Raw genomic sequence first — 12,840 nt, forward strand, 5'->3', positions numbered from 1 at the left:
CTGGGTGGGTGGGGTGGAGGGGGTAGGGAGGGGCGCAGGGCCAGGAGGGTAGGGTTTGGCTGTGGGAAGAGAGGAGGCCCTGGGCCCAGTTCTGTCCAGTAGCTGACTCCCACCCATGCTCACTCCCCCTTCTCTGGGCATAGACCTTCATTCTAGAACTTCTTAACTCCTCTCTGCCTTCCTTTCTGTACACTTTCCTCCTTCCTTGCTCTCTGCTCTTTCTCTTCTCCCTCCGTTAACACTGGCGCTGTGTCAGGACTGTCCCCATCCCAGAATGAAGCTAGGAAAACGGGCTACAAAAGACTATAGTAATCTACAAAGGAAATTGTATGGTTTAAATATCTTAAATGTACACATCCTTAACTTTCTACCGAAAGACAAACTGCATAATGACTGACCTTTGGAAAATTAGCCAATAAAACATAACATTTTAAAAGGAAAACAGCTATGCCCAGGCTTCCACAACGCTTAACAGCTCCGCATAGTGGCAGAGGGACGGTCCTCTCATTAGCAGACTTGGGATCCATATTTGGGGACAACTGAGGTCTTGAAGATACAGAGGGCTGTAGACGAGGCCTGTGCACAACTCGCATCACATATTATACTGCCCCTCCTTCGGTCTCACTTTCTTTTCTGAACAACCTAGATCTTGAAAATAATTACCAAACATACATGTAAAATGTGTGGACTTGGTGGCTCCACACGTCAAGGAACACAAATGGCTTTTTAACCATCTCTGCGTTGGACTTTCGGAATACACATGACTTAGTTTTGTCTTGGTGTCTTTAAATGATTAAGGATTTTCCAGTGTTTGGTATTTCCCCTAGGGCAGTGGTCGGCAAACTCATTAGTCAACAGAGCCAAATATCAATAGTACAACGATTGAAATTCCTTTTGAGAGCCAGATTTTTTAAACTTAAACTGTATAGGTAGGTACATTGTTATTAACTTAATTAGGGTACTCCTAAGGCTTAGGAAGAGCCACACTCAAGGGGCCAAAGAGCCGCATGTGGCTCGCGAGCCGCCGCTTGCCGACCGCGGCCCTAGGGAAATTCACAGGTAACTCAGGTCTGATTCTTTTAGAGTTTAAAAAATTCTAACTATTTGCTCACCACTAAACATTCTTCCTTGCATACGAATACATACATGTTTATGTAAAATGTCTCAGTCAACCTTCAGCTTCTTGGGTGCGGCCCTAGGGAAATTCACAGGTAACGTAGGTCTGATTCTTTTAGAGTTTAAAAAAATTCTAACTATTTGCTCACCAGTAAACATTCTTCCTTGCATACGAATACATACATGTGTATGTAAAATGTCTCAGTCAACCTTCAGCTTCTTGGGTTTCTTTTCTTTTTAATTAGTACTTGGTATAGTATTTCCTTATAAAAGGAAATAAGGAAATAGTCTCTCTTGGGCTCCCTGCAGAAAGTGGGTCTAATTTCTATGTCCCCCAAGCCAGACCTTGTCACACACCACTCACTGTGCTTGGAGCTAGGAAGGAGGACATAACTGCAGCCAAGGAATGTCGTTCACTTAACTGAAAGCTCTTGCCTCTACTTGGCCATCCGAAATTCTTCCCATAACCTCATAGGCTGATAAGTTATCCAAATCTTCCAGGAAACAATTCTTAATTCCCTCATCATTTATGCAGTTTTCAATTTGCGCAATAAACTGAGGCTGTCACTTAATCTGTGTCATGCTCTCGTCTTTATATGCGAGTTGATTTGTTTTCTTCCAAGTCAGTGGATAGCCTAGGGCACATGCCCTGGTTCCACTTTTTGGGGTCCCCTGAGGACAGAGCAATACAGACGATGGGAGGGGTCTGTGGGATCATCTGAACCATGTTTTCCAAAAATATGTTTCACCATAAAGGCCCAATTTCAAAGGAAATCCTCAACACAGCGAACGGATAAAAGTAGAGCGTCTCTGGTTGAAGGGGGATTGCACTTCCTTGTGCCCCCAGAGCTCACCGCCTCTCATTTCCTCCAGACGAGGGAACTCGGACCTGGAGGGAAAATCAGTCGCCCAGCATTTGGGGGGGCGAGGCGGGGAGCGCACTTCCTTGTGCCCCCAGAGCTCACGGCCTCTCATTTCCTCCAGACGAGGGGACTCAGACCCTGGAGGGAGAATCAGTCGCCCAGCATTTGGGGGGGCGAGGCGGGGAGGAGATTTGCTTTGTGTTGTCTTGCAGCTCTGACATCTCTAGAGGAACCTGTGTGGGGATTGCAGGTAGTTAAGCTGCAATGACTGAGGGGGTGGCATTCAAGGGCCCCGCACAAGGACACCACTGCTCTGTCCCAGGGGGTTGCAGGTTGGGTTCTCTGGAGACTGAGGTGGAGTTGGCCACGCAGAATGTTTATTATTGACACCTGTGGGATGGTGGCGAGACACAGGGGTGCACAGAGGACCATGCCAAACTGCCTAAGGGGCCCCACAGAGCCTCGCCGACCCACAGGGACACGCTGGGACATAAAGGGCCCCTGTGGTGACCTCTCTTGGACTTAATAGCTTTCTTGGGTCCTTGAACGCCCACCTCCATCCGTCTTTGGATGTGGGCCACCCTGGGAAGGCCATGCTCTTGGGAAAAGTGGCTTTTTGCAGCGGAGGCAAATCCTAAACGAGCTGACAGCTGGAGGCTGGCTGTCCACAGCTGGGACAACAAGACCTCCCTTGAAGCACGATCTAGAAGGCACATCTGTCTCCTTGTCTCCACTGCAGAGGGCCACTGGGAGTTCTGGAGAGCACAGGGAGTGGAGAGGAGGACGCTGGAGGCAGTTTCCCAGCCGTCTGCTAGGCCACCCAAGACTTCCCCTAGGGATTCCCAACTCCATCATGCCGAGTGGGATGCTTGCTAAGCAAATGTTTTGACAAATAGGTCAGTCCTCAGATAGCTTCCCCTTTGTGTTTTAAGATGGAATCCTGTGGCTTCATCTCTGTTTCACCAAGTTTAGTGGCATTTTCATCTGTGAGGGCTTACTTCGGTACAGTGGCAAAGGCAGCGGTTTATGTGTGGAAGGATTTGGGTTCTAGAGCTCATTCTGGAAGTCATTAGCTTTGTGACCTTGGGCAGGTCATTTACCTTTTCTGACCTATGATTCCTCAGTTGTTCATGGCGGACTTGATACCAAATAAAACACTTCGAAACTAAAACAGTATTTAAAAAGCCCCTTAGATAGTGATAAACCCCAGAGTTGTTTTGAGCCCTCTTACTCTAGCACTCATCTAACCATCCTTCATTCACATATTCACTCATCCATCCATCCACCCATCCAACTCATCACCCCTCTATCCATCCATCCATCCATCCATCCCCCACTCTGTCCATCCATCCATCTAACCATCCATCCATCCATCCATCCATCCACTCCATCCATCTATCCAACCATCTATCCACTCATCCATCCATCATCCACTCCATCCATTCGTACTTACATACATCCAACCATCCATCTACTCCATTCACTCCATTCATTCATCATCCATCATTCACTCCATCCATCCATCCATCAGTTCATTCAATTATTAATATGAGTGATTCCTAATTTTTCATTTATAATTGCTCCAAACTTCTTAAGCCAAATCAGTGGGAGATTTTATTTTCTGCTGGTTTTGGTGGTCCTCCAGGGGAGGTAGTAAAGCTCTGCTCCCACTTCATGGGGCCCAGCTCTGTTCAGGACACCTCTGCCACCACTGATGGCAAACGTGAGACCTTCCTGAGCCCCAAACACATCCGCTTACCAGAAACCACCTCCACATATTGCACGTCTCCTGGGCTCATGCACTCCGGTGCACCCTTTGCTTCTTGTCCTGCGAACACCAGGGGTCAGTTCTTCGCGATTTTTTTCTCTTCATTATCCACTAAGTCCTAACTTTCTAGACCAAGTCTCAGATGTTATAACTTATTTAAACTTTTTGTTCAGTGTATCATGCACACAAAAATAGTATATGGAACATGGAGGGATGCTCAGTTTAAAGCCCACTAAGAGAGCAAATGTCTGTGTACCAACCACGCAGGTTAAGAAACGTTCTCATGATACATTTAGCCGTTTAATCGGTGCATGTTTACTGAGTGCCTGCTTTGTGTCCAGAACTCGAGGATGTGTAGCACCGGCTGAGAGATCATCCAGTTTATGTGAAACAGCTCACCGCCATCTAACGGGAGAACGAGACTGGCTGATAATAATCAGCGCGCAGAGGTGCTGCCGTGAGAAATGCCGGCAAACGCGCCTGGCGCCACCCCTGCCCCTGGTCCCTGTCCCGGCTCCGTGAGGGTTAGAACGGCTTCCAAGAGGATGAGACTTCGGACCGAGCTTTCAGGGACGGTTTGTCTGGGGAAGAGGAGCATTCTGGGAGTTATTAGCCGTGAGGACATGCGGCATGTTTGGAAAGTGGCAAGTCATTCCTCCTCGTAACTCTCATTTGGTTCCTACGATTCCCTCTCCTGGCTCATCCCTCCCCACCCTCCTCACTCATGTTAGTTTTATTCTGTCCCTCCACCCGCCGCAAATGCTGGGTTCTCACAAGGGTTCCCTAGGGCAGTGATGGCGGACCTTTTGAGCTCGGCGTGTCAGCATTTTGAAAAACCCTAACTTAACTCTGGTGCCGTGTCACATATAGAAATTTTTTGATATTTGCAACCATAGTAAAACAAAGACTTATATTTTTGATATTTATTTTATATATTTAAATGCCATTTAACAAAGAAAAGTCAACCAAAAAAATGAGTTCGCGTGTCACCTCTGACACGCGTGTCATAGGTTCGCCATCACTGCCCTAGGGTCTCATTTCATTTGATTTTTCATTCGTCCGGCCACTCCCTCAACACCGATGATGACATGGGTCTTCTCGAACTTCATCAGAAGTTTGCATCTGACTCACCGCGGGGGCTTGGGAAACTGCAGGATCTGTGGGGAGGGTCGGAGGACCCGAGTTGCCAGGTGTTTCTAACGGGGAAGATTGGGGCCATCGCTGGAGAAACACGTGTAGAGAGGGAGGGCAGTAGGGGACATTCAGGAATGCGTCGCAGATGGTCTTGTTCTGCCCACCTTCATTGCTGCCCCTCCCAGTGTGTCTGTTAGTTCCTCCTCCTGTGTCGCCCCTGCCCCTGTGCCCCCTGCAGAGCCCCGTGTGTGCCATGTCCCTGCTCCATGTCACTCCATCCCTCGGGGATAATCTGTGCCTTGCTCTGTCTGTGGAGGGTCCCAGGCTGCAGTGCCACAGACAGTGGCGTGTGGCATGTGGAGAGAGATGAGTCACACGAAAGCCCCTGCCTTCCCTCTCTGCCTTCTTCCTTTTGGGGGGCTCCTTTCTTGAGGCAGGAAAAAGAAACAGGATCCCCCAGAGCTGGGGAAGGCACGATCGAGGATGGTGTCAGAGGCAACGGGCTGCCCGTCTGACTTGCACTTCCGTCGCCGAGAGCATCTGAATAGTTTCAAGACACGTGAACTGCGAGACGAGACATTTTCACTGAAACACATGCGTGTAGATGTTATTCTCGTGGGGACGTTTGCCTGCATGCGTGTCTACACGTGTTTACTGACAGGGACGCACACAAATCCGGAACCCTGGTGCCGTCGGCTTTGTCTGCTGGAAGTGGGTGTGGAGGGGAAAGGAAGGATCTGAACCATTTCATTTTGCGAGTGTGTGTGGCCGCTTCTGTGCTCAGGGAATTCCTGAGCTACTGTGGTTAATGGGAGTTTTAGCGAGTGTTTCTGTCTCCGCTGGGCTCTCCTCTCCCTCCCTCTCCCTGGCTCTCCCCTCCCTCCCTGCCCGCCTCTGCTCTCCCCTCCCTCTCTCGCAGATAGCAGGCAGGAGAGGGAACTGGCAAGCAGCCTCCTGACTGGACTGGCAGCCTCCGCGTCCCCTCCATCCATGCGCTGTTCTTGGAGGGAAAGGCGATGTTGGGGCCGGGGCTGAGCTGGACCGGGCAGGTGGCCGGCAGCTCCGGGCGGCCAGGGTCCTGTCTGAGCCGCAGGCTGGAGTGGCAGGAATGCTGCAGCGGGCTCTGCTCTGAGGATCCCCAGACCCCCATGGATTTTGGGATTTCCCAGCCTCTTCTCCTTCCCTTGGCACTTCCCTGCTTCCCCCCGAGATGGCCCAGATCTGCCAGACACTGGAGAGGAGCTGTTTGCTAGCCCACGGGAAGGAATGGATTCTGCTCTCGAGGATGTAGCCAGGATGTCTCAGTGATGGACTGGCAAGCGGTGTAAGTAGCGGTTGTACGTGCTCCTGTAGTTGGATGGTCTGTCGTCGTGGCTTTTTTCTTTGTCCTGTAACTTTTTCAGCAAATTTCTTTTTGAGAAAAGTGCAAAGAAAATGTAGAAAGTACTTGAAAGAAGTTAGGAGGGGCCAGATTTTATGAGCTGTCTTCCCGTTGGACTGACTTGCAGGATTCATGGACAGCTGTGTGAGCTGAGATGCCCAGACTCCCCGGTAGAATCTGCAAACATCCCCCAGGATTTGACTGAAACAGGAAGTAAATGAACCAGGTTTTGAACTGACAGTCGTTGCTATAATCTGACTTTTTCCGAATTGCTAAAAAATTGGACATGATTTTAGAATCAAAGACGGATTTCAGATGTGTTCTCTGGACAGGATCATAAATGGAGATAGCCTGTGGCTTTCAGGAGAGGTTCTTTCTGGTGACATAAATGAGACTTTTGAAAAACATTTTCTCATGTTAAATGTCGATTATGTTTCTCTTCCATTCCAGCTTTTGAGACGGGACACTTCCCCATTGTGGCATCGAGTGTCTGGTCACCCCTGGGTGCAGGCACTGTGATTTGAAAGCCCCTCTCTGCCAGGCACGGGGTTGCCCACTCTGCTGTGCTAGGGCTTCATGTGAGCACGTACACCCCCCAGGATTCAGGGGAAGAAAAAACGCACCGAGTAACTGGGAGGCCACATGCAGTTTATTTCACAGGAGACAGGAACAGCATCGAAAAGGTTAGAAATACAAATGAAAGAGCATGAGTTGCCTTCTCTTGGAAGCTTGAAGCGAGGTTAGTTTTGTATAGAAAGAGTAACTTACGCTTTCTTGATCGAAAAACGGTCTTTTAAAGGCTACTTTAAAGGTCATACAGTAGTTAGGTAAGGACATCAAAATAGATTGTGGATTTCTTTTTTTTAATGACCAGTTGCAACTTTTTCTTTTAGCGTCTGTGCAGCGGCGTTAATGCAAATGTCTGGCGTCTGAACACCTGCTCAGGCGTGGGCGTGGGCTTTCTGAGAGGGCACTGCGAAGAGCTTCCCCGGGTGACCTTGGCCTTCCTCTCCTTCACATCACACCCCAGGCAGGGCCTTGCCCCTCCCCCCCCCCGGCCTGCTCCCCGCCCCCATCCTTCCCTCTGAGTCTTGGAACCTCATGAAAGCCGCCTCTGAAGACTCCTCTGCCCAGCTGCACAGAGCAGCGCTGTACGCAGCGCACACGGCTGCCAAATCTGGAATCGCATGAGCTCAGTGAGTCCTGAATAGTGAAGCAGTGCTCTCAGCAGCCACGTGAGATCGTGGCTGACTTGGACATCATCAAGGGCCGGCTGTGACCCTGAGCACCTGAGGGGCCCAGCGTGAAACCGAACAGAACCCCCAGACGCTTCCAGATCCCTGCTGGCCAGGACTCCCGGGGCCACGCCTTTTAAAATCTGTCCTTTGTTATGGGGGAACCTGAGACAGAAGACACAGGTTGGCAGCCTCACGTGGGTCTGTGCACGAGGTGGTTGCATCGCAGGGGAAATGCTTTCGATCCTGTGCCGTTTAGTTTTGGCTTCTTGTTTGGACGGGCTCTGCCGGGCTCGGCATCTGGAAGGTGGGGGGCGGGATGGGGAGTGAAACCGTGAAGCAGTGCATGCGGGACAAGGGAAATTACTCACGAGCAAAGTCACATGGAAGAGGAGTAATTCTCTCACTCACATCCCCGCCACCCTCCCGGATGTGGTTCCGTTTGTCCAAGCAGGTGCGTCTCTTCAAGCAGGTTTCCTGGCCTCGCCGAGACAGAGATGCTCACGAGCCACGTGGGAGGGTGAGCAAAGGAGGTGGTTTCCCCCAGAAAGATAAAAAAGCCAATTAGAAGCAACCTTTCGAGTTGCTGCTCACTTCAACAGAGCAAGCCCCCCCCGCCCCCTTGTCCCCAACCGTCCTGCTCTGCCTCCTCCGGCCCTGCCTGCCTGTCTGAGCCTCTGAAGGGTCCCCTGGAGCGGCTGGTCCCCCAGGACTCTCCTGTGTCCTGTGAAGGCCACGGGGAGCCGCCAAGGGCAGGGTTTGCGTGGAGGGCGGAGAGCGCTTTGTGGCGGTGAATGAGCAAAGGGGCCAGATATGCTGATACCTGCAGGCAGCCTGTGAGAGGCAGCGATTGGCATCAGTAGAACTGCTGAGCAATGAACAAAACAGGAGTCAAGGTGAGAGAAGAGGAGAGAGAGGGAGGCGCTGTCTCTGGGGAGTTAAACCAGTTCTGTGAGGCACCCAGCAGCTCCTTGATGAGGCCGGATGGGGAAGGTCAGGGCCCTGCAGGTGGACGGAGCTCCCATTCTGGCCTCACATTCTGCTGAAATGCTTGCCCCCATGCACTGCCCGCCCTCGCATGGCCCACCTGTCCTGCTGGGCTCTCACTCTCTCTCTGTCTGTCTTCCTAGCCACTGGTTTGCACCCAGAAGCTGGGAGCTAAGGAAGTTCTCACAAGCTGAGGTCTTCCCATCCTCAACTCAGAGGAGAGCGCTTCCTCAGAGGGCCTCCTCTCTCCTTATTTTGTTCGTTTCTGAGCAAATAGGCCTCCGTTTGACATCTGTCACCATTCTCCTTGCCACCAATGCTGTTCCTCGCTCATGGCACCTGTGCTTGAGGTTCTGGAGAGTTCTGCAGAGCCAGTGCCCTGTCGACACAATGCACCCTCGCCTTCCCTCCCTTCCTCCCTTCCTTTCTTTTTTAATACATTTTTATTGATTTCAGAGAGGAAGGGAGAGGGAGAGAGCGAGAGAGACATCAATGATGGGAGAGGATCATTGATTGGCTGCCTCCTGCACACCCACCTGTCCTGCTGGGCTCTCACTCTCTCTCTGTCTGTCTTCCTAGCCACTGGTTTGCACCCAGAAGCTGGGAGCTAAGGAAGTTCTCACAAGCTGAGGTCTTCCCATCCTCAACTTGGAGGAGAGTGCTTCCTTCGAGGGCCTCCTCTCTCCTTATTTTGTCCGTTTCTGAGCAAATAGGCCTCCTTTATACATCTGTCACCATTCTCCTCGCCACCAATGCAATTCCTCCCTCATGTCACCTGTGCTCGAGGTTCTGGAGAGTTCTGCTGCAGAGCCAGTGCCCTGTCGACACAATGCACCCTCGCCTTCCCTCCCTTCCTCCCTGATGCCCTGACCTGGAATCGAACCGTGATTTCCTGGTTCATAGGTTGACGCTCAACCACTGAGCCACGCCGGCCGGGCACACTCATTCTTTCCTTCTTTTTGATTTTAGTAGAAAGTACTTGCTTGCGTCACCTTCTTCAGTTCTTTATTTTGAATGCGCCCATTCTTCACCTCCCTGCCCACTCTTCCCGGGGAGGGGCTGAGGGGAGAGTCTGTCTCTGATACACGCGGACAGCACGGCAGACCCGCGAGAAGTGCCCGCGCACGTTTTCCCGGCGGGAGGGCGGACTTGCCATCTGCGCCCATTCTTCACCTCCCCTGCCCACTCTTCCCGGGGAGGGGCTGAGGGGAGAGTCTGTCTCTGATACACGCGGACAGCACGGCAGACCCGCGAGAAGTGCCCGCGCACGTTTTCCCGGCGGGAGGGCGGACTTGCCATCTCTCCTGGACCGTTTTTCTCCGTGGCTTCCTCTGGGGCCCGGGGAAGAACTGCTGTTAGATCACATCGAGATCAGCAGAAGCGATTGGTATTGGGCACATAGGAGCTACTGATCAGCATGTTGCGTACCTTCTCTAAGCTTCTGTTCTTTGCATCAATGCAATGCATGCAAAGCTTACCTCATGCGGTTTTGCGAGAATTAGATGCTCACACAGGGACTTAGCTCAGTGCCTGGCTGAGGGTCTGTAACTGACACGGTGCTCTTGGTCTCCTTCAGCAGTGAGCCTGCCTGTCGGACACTCTGGGCGGGCCCAGGCCCTGAATGCGGGGGTTCCGGGGAGACCTGTGCTAGAATGGAAAGGGTAGGAATCCAGGCCCAGGCGTTTTAGTCCCAGCTCTGTTAGCAGCCACTTGCATGACCTTAGGACAATGACCACCCTCCCCCAGGCTCCAGAAATGGGAACCCTTCCATTTCCCTAAAGGGTTACTCCCTCACGATTCATGCTGGTTCCTCAACCCGCATGTTCTCTTTTCCGCCTGCTCTTGGCTAATTCCTTTATTTTCTTCTTCTATGAAACGTTCCCAGGTCCCCTGCTCCTGGGTCAGGGCCTCCCTCTGCAATTCCGGGACCCCTGCCTGCTTTATTTGAGCCCCACCCCACCCCCCCGACATCAGTGTGCCTGCCCGCCTCTCTCACTAGGCTGCAGCGAAACGTTCCCAGGTCCCCTGCTCCTGAGTCAGGCCCCCTCTGCAATTCCAGGACCCCTGCCTGCTTTATTTGAGCCCCCGCCCCCCCATCAGTGTGCCTGCCCGCCTCTCTCACTAGGCTGCAGTCACCTTGGCCGTGACCCCTGTCTTGAAGCTCTGCATTTGGTATCGAAACCAGGACCTGGCCCTGGTCAGTTTGGCTCAGTGGGTAGAACATGGGCCTGCCAGACTGAAGGGTCCTGAGTTCTATTCCAGTCAAGGGCACATGCCCTGGTTGTGGGCTTGATCCCTAATAGGGTGTGTGCAGGAGGCATCTGACCAATGATTCTCATCATTGATGTTTCTATCTCTCTCCCTCCCTTCCTCTCTGAAATCAATAAAAATATATATTTTTAGAAAAATAGACCAGGACCCGGCTCAACAAGCATGTGCTGAGTGGACGCTTGGATGAGAGAAAGGATGGGACGCTGCCCGGCCCCCATCACCGGCCCCGCGTGGAGAGGAAATGAAGGATGCGTGAAAGGCTTTGACGAGTAGCGATGCTACGCCGTGGCCTTTCGCTTTAAGTTCGTGTGAGCACAGTGCACTTTTAGTCCAACAGTGGGTTTCTTAGATACTAAGGTTCATAAACTTTAGTGAAACAAACGATATTCTTTTTTTTTAAATATATTTTATTGATATTTTTACCAATGTTTCAGTGGGTTTCTTAGATACTGAGGTTCATAAACTTCAGTGAAGCAAAACGATATTCTTTACTTGTGCTATCGTGGCGGGATGGGGCCGTTGTTTGTCATAGAAGCAGGACAGGTTTTGTTGGACCCAGAGCTCTGAGGTTTGAAACCCCGAGAGCGACAAGACTTTTCCTTCCGAAGCGAGAGAAGACTGGAAGCAGGGCCTGGGAGGGTCTCTCTGCGACTTCATTTTGCCCCTGGGTGAGCAGGTGGCGACGATATTCTTTTCTTGTGCTGTCCTGGCAGGATGGGGCCATTGTTTGTCGTAGAAGCAGGACAGGTTTTGTTGGACCCGGGGTTCTGAGGTTTGAAACCCCGAGAGCGACAAGACTTTTCCTTCCGAAGCGAGAGAAGACTGGAAGCAGGGCCTGGGAGGGTCTCTCTGCGACTTCATTTTGCCCCTGGGTGAGCGGGTGGCAGCCCATCCTGCCCAAGAGGGTGGGAAGGAACTGGGTGCCCAAGGAGAGGTGAGCCCTGGCCCGTTTTGCTCAGTGGGTAGAGCGTCGGCCTGCGGACTGAAGGGTCCCTGGTTCAATTCCTGGTCAAGGGCACATGCCCGGGTTGCTAGCTTGGTCCCCAATGGGGGGCGTGCAGGAGGCAGCCGACCAATGATTCTCTCATCATTGATGTCTCTATCTCTCTCTCCCTCTCAGCTTCTCTCTGAAATCAATAAAGATATATTTTAAAGAAATAAAAAATAAATAATAAATAAAAGCAGCGGTGAGGAGAGAGAAGAGGTGCTGGGTCCGGACAACACACGCTGCCCCCTCTCTGGGCTTCACGGTGGAGGCGGCCCATCCCGGGAAGAGCGGGGATCTTGCGTCTGACCCACCAGGGTTGGTCTCCAGCCTCAGACTTGGGTCTTTGCTGTGCTTCTCGCGGGTTCTCTCTGGAGCGATGCTGGAATCTGGTTTCGGGTGAACCAGGCCCCTCTTGGCGTTAGGTGGGTTTTTCCTTCAGAAAATGGCCTTTGCAGGAAAAAAAAAGGCATGTTTCACAGCAATAGTCACTCCCAATGGCCAGTCCTGATGCCGAGTCACCAGGTGGCCCAGTGGGTGACCGCGCTCTTGGTCACGTGCTTTGTGAATGGGCCGCTCTGTGGGGATGCGTGTTGCTAACACTGTGCACGTGTATGGGAAAGCCCACGGCAGCGCCATTGCCACCAGAGCGGATACACGGTGACTCTATTGTTCACCCTCCCGGCCCAGCCTGGGGCTCCTTCCTCACTCACTCTCCTGACCCTCGATGTCTCCACAAATGAGCCACCTGCTGCATGTTGGGGGCAGGGCGGGGGATGTGGGAGTAATGAGCCCACAGGCTTGCCCGCCCCCATTGGCTGCTCCGAAGGGGATAGAGGAATCCTGCGCAGCCACCGATCGATCGGAGCTGTCAGCTCATAAATATGTGAGCTCCTCGCTAGGTAATGAGCTCCCTGACAGCCGAGCTGTCATTCGCACATTCTCGTCAGCTGAACACAAAGTCCCCGTCGCCAGACAGTCCCTGGACACTGGGGACTCCAGCTGGTGTGAGTGGGGCGGGGCTGGCTGGTTGCTCTGATGCCGCTGGCTGCTCTCCAGGCTGCGGTCCTTACTCTCACCCTCACCCTCACCCCCCGCCC

The 12,840-nt window shown here is 52.2% G+C and overlaps 1 protein-coding gene across 1 annotated transcript in view; it reads left to right on the forward strand.

The window, feature by feature from the left end:
- KIF26B (kinesin family member 26B) overlaps positions 1-12,840 on the forward strand; it is a 236,260-nt gene that overhangs the window by 94,851 nt on the left and 128,569 nt on the right. The gene's annotated exons all lie outside the window — the stretch shown is intronic.

Source organism: Myotis brandtii, unplaced genomic scaffold (genome assembly GCF_000412655.1).
Source record: "Myotis brandtii unplaced genomic scaffold, ASM41265v1 scaffold627, whole genome shotgun sequence".
Lineage (NCBI taxonomy): Eukaryota > Metazoa > Chordata > Mammalia > Chiroptera > Vespertilionidae > Myotis > Myotis brandtii.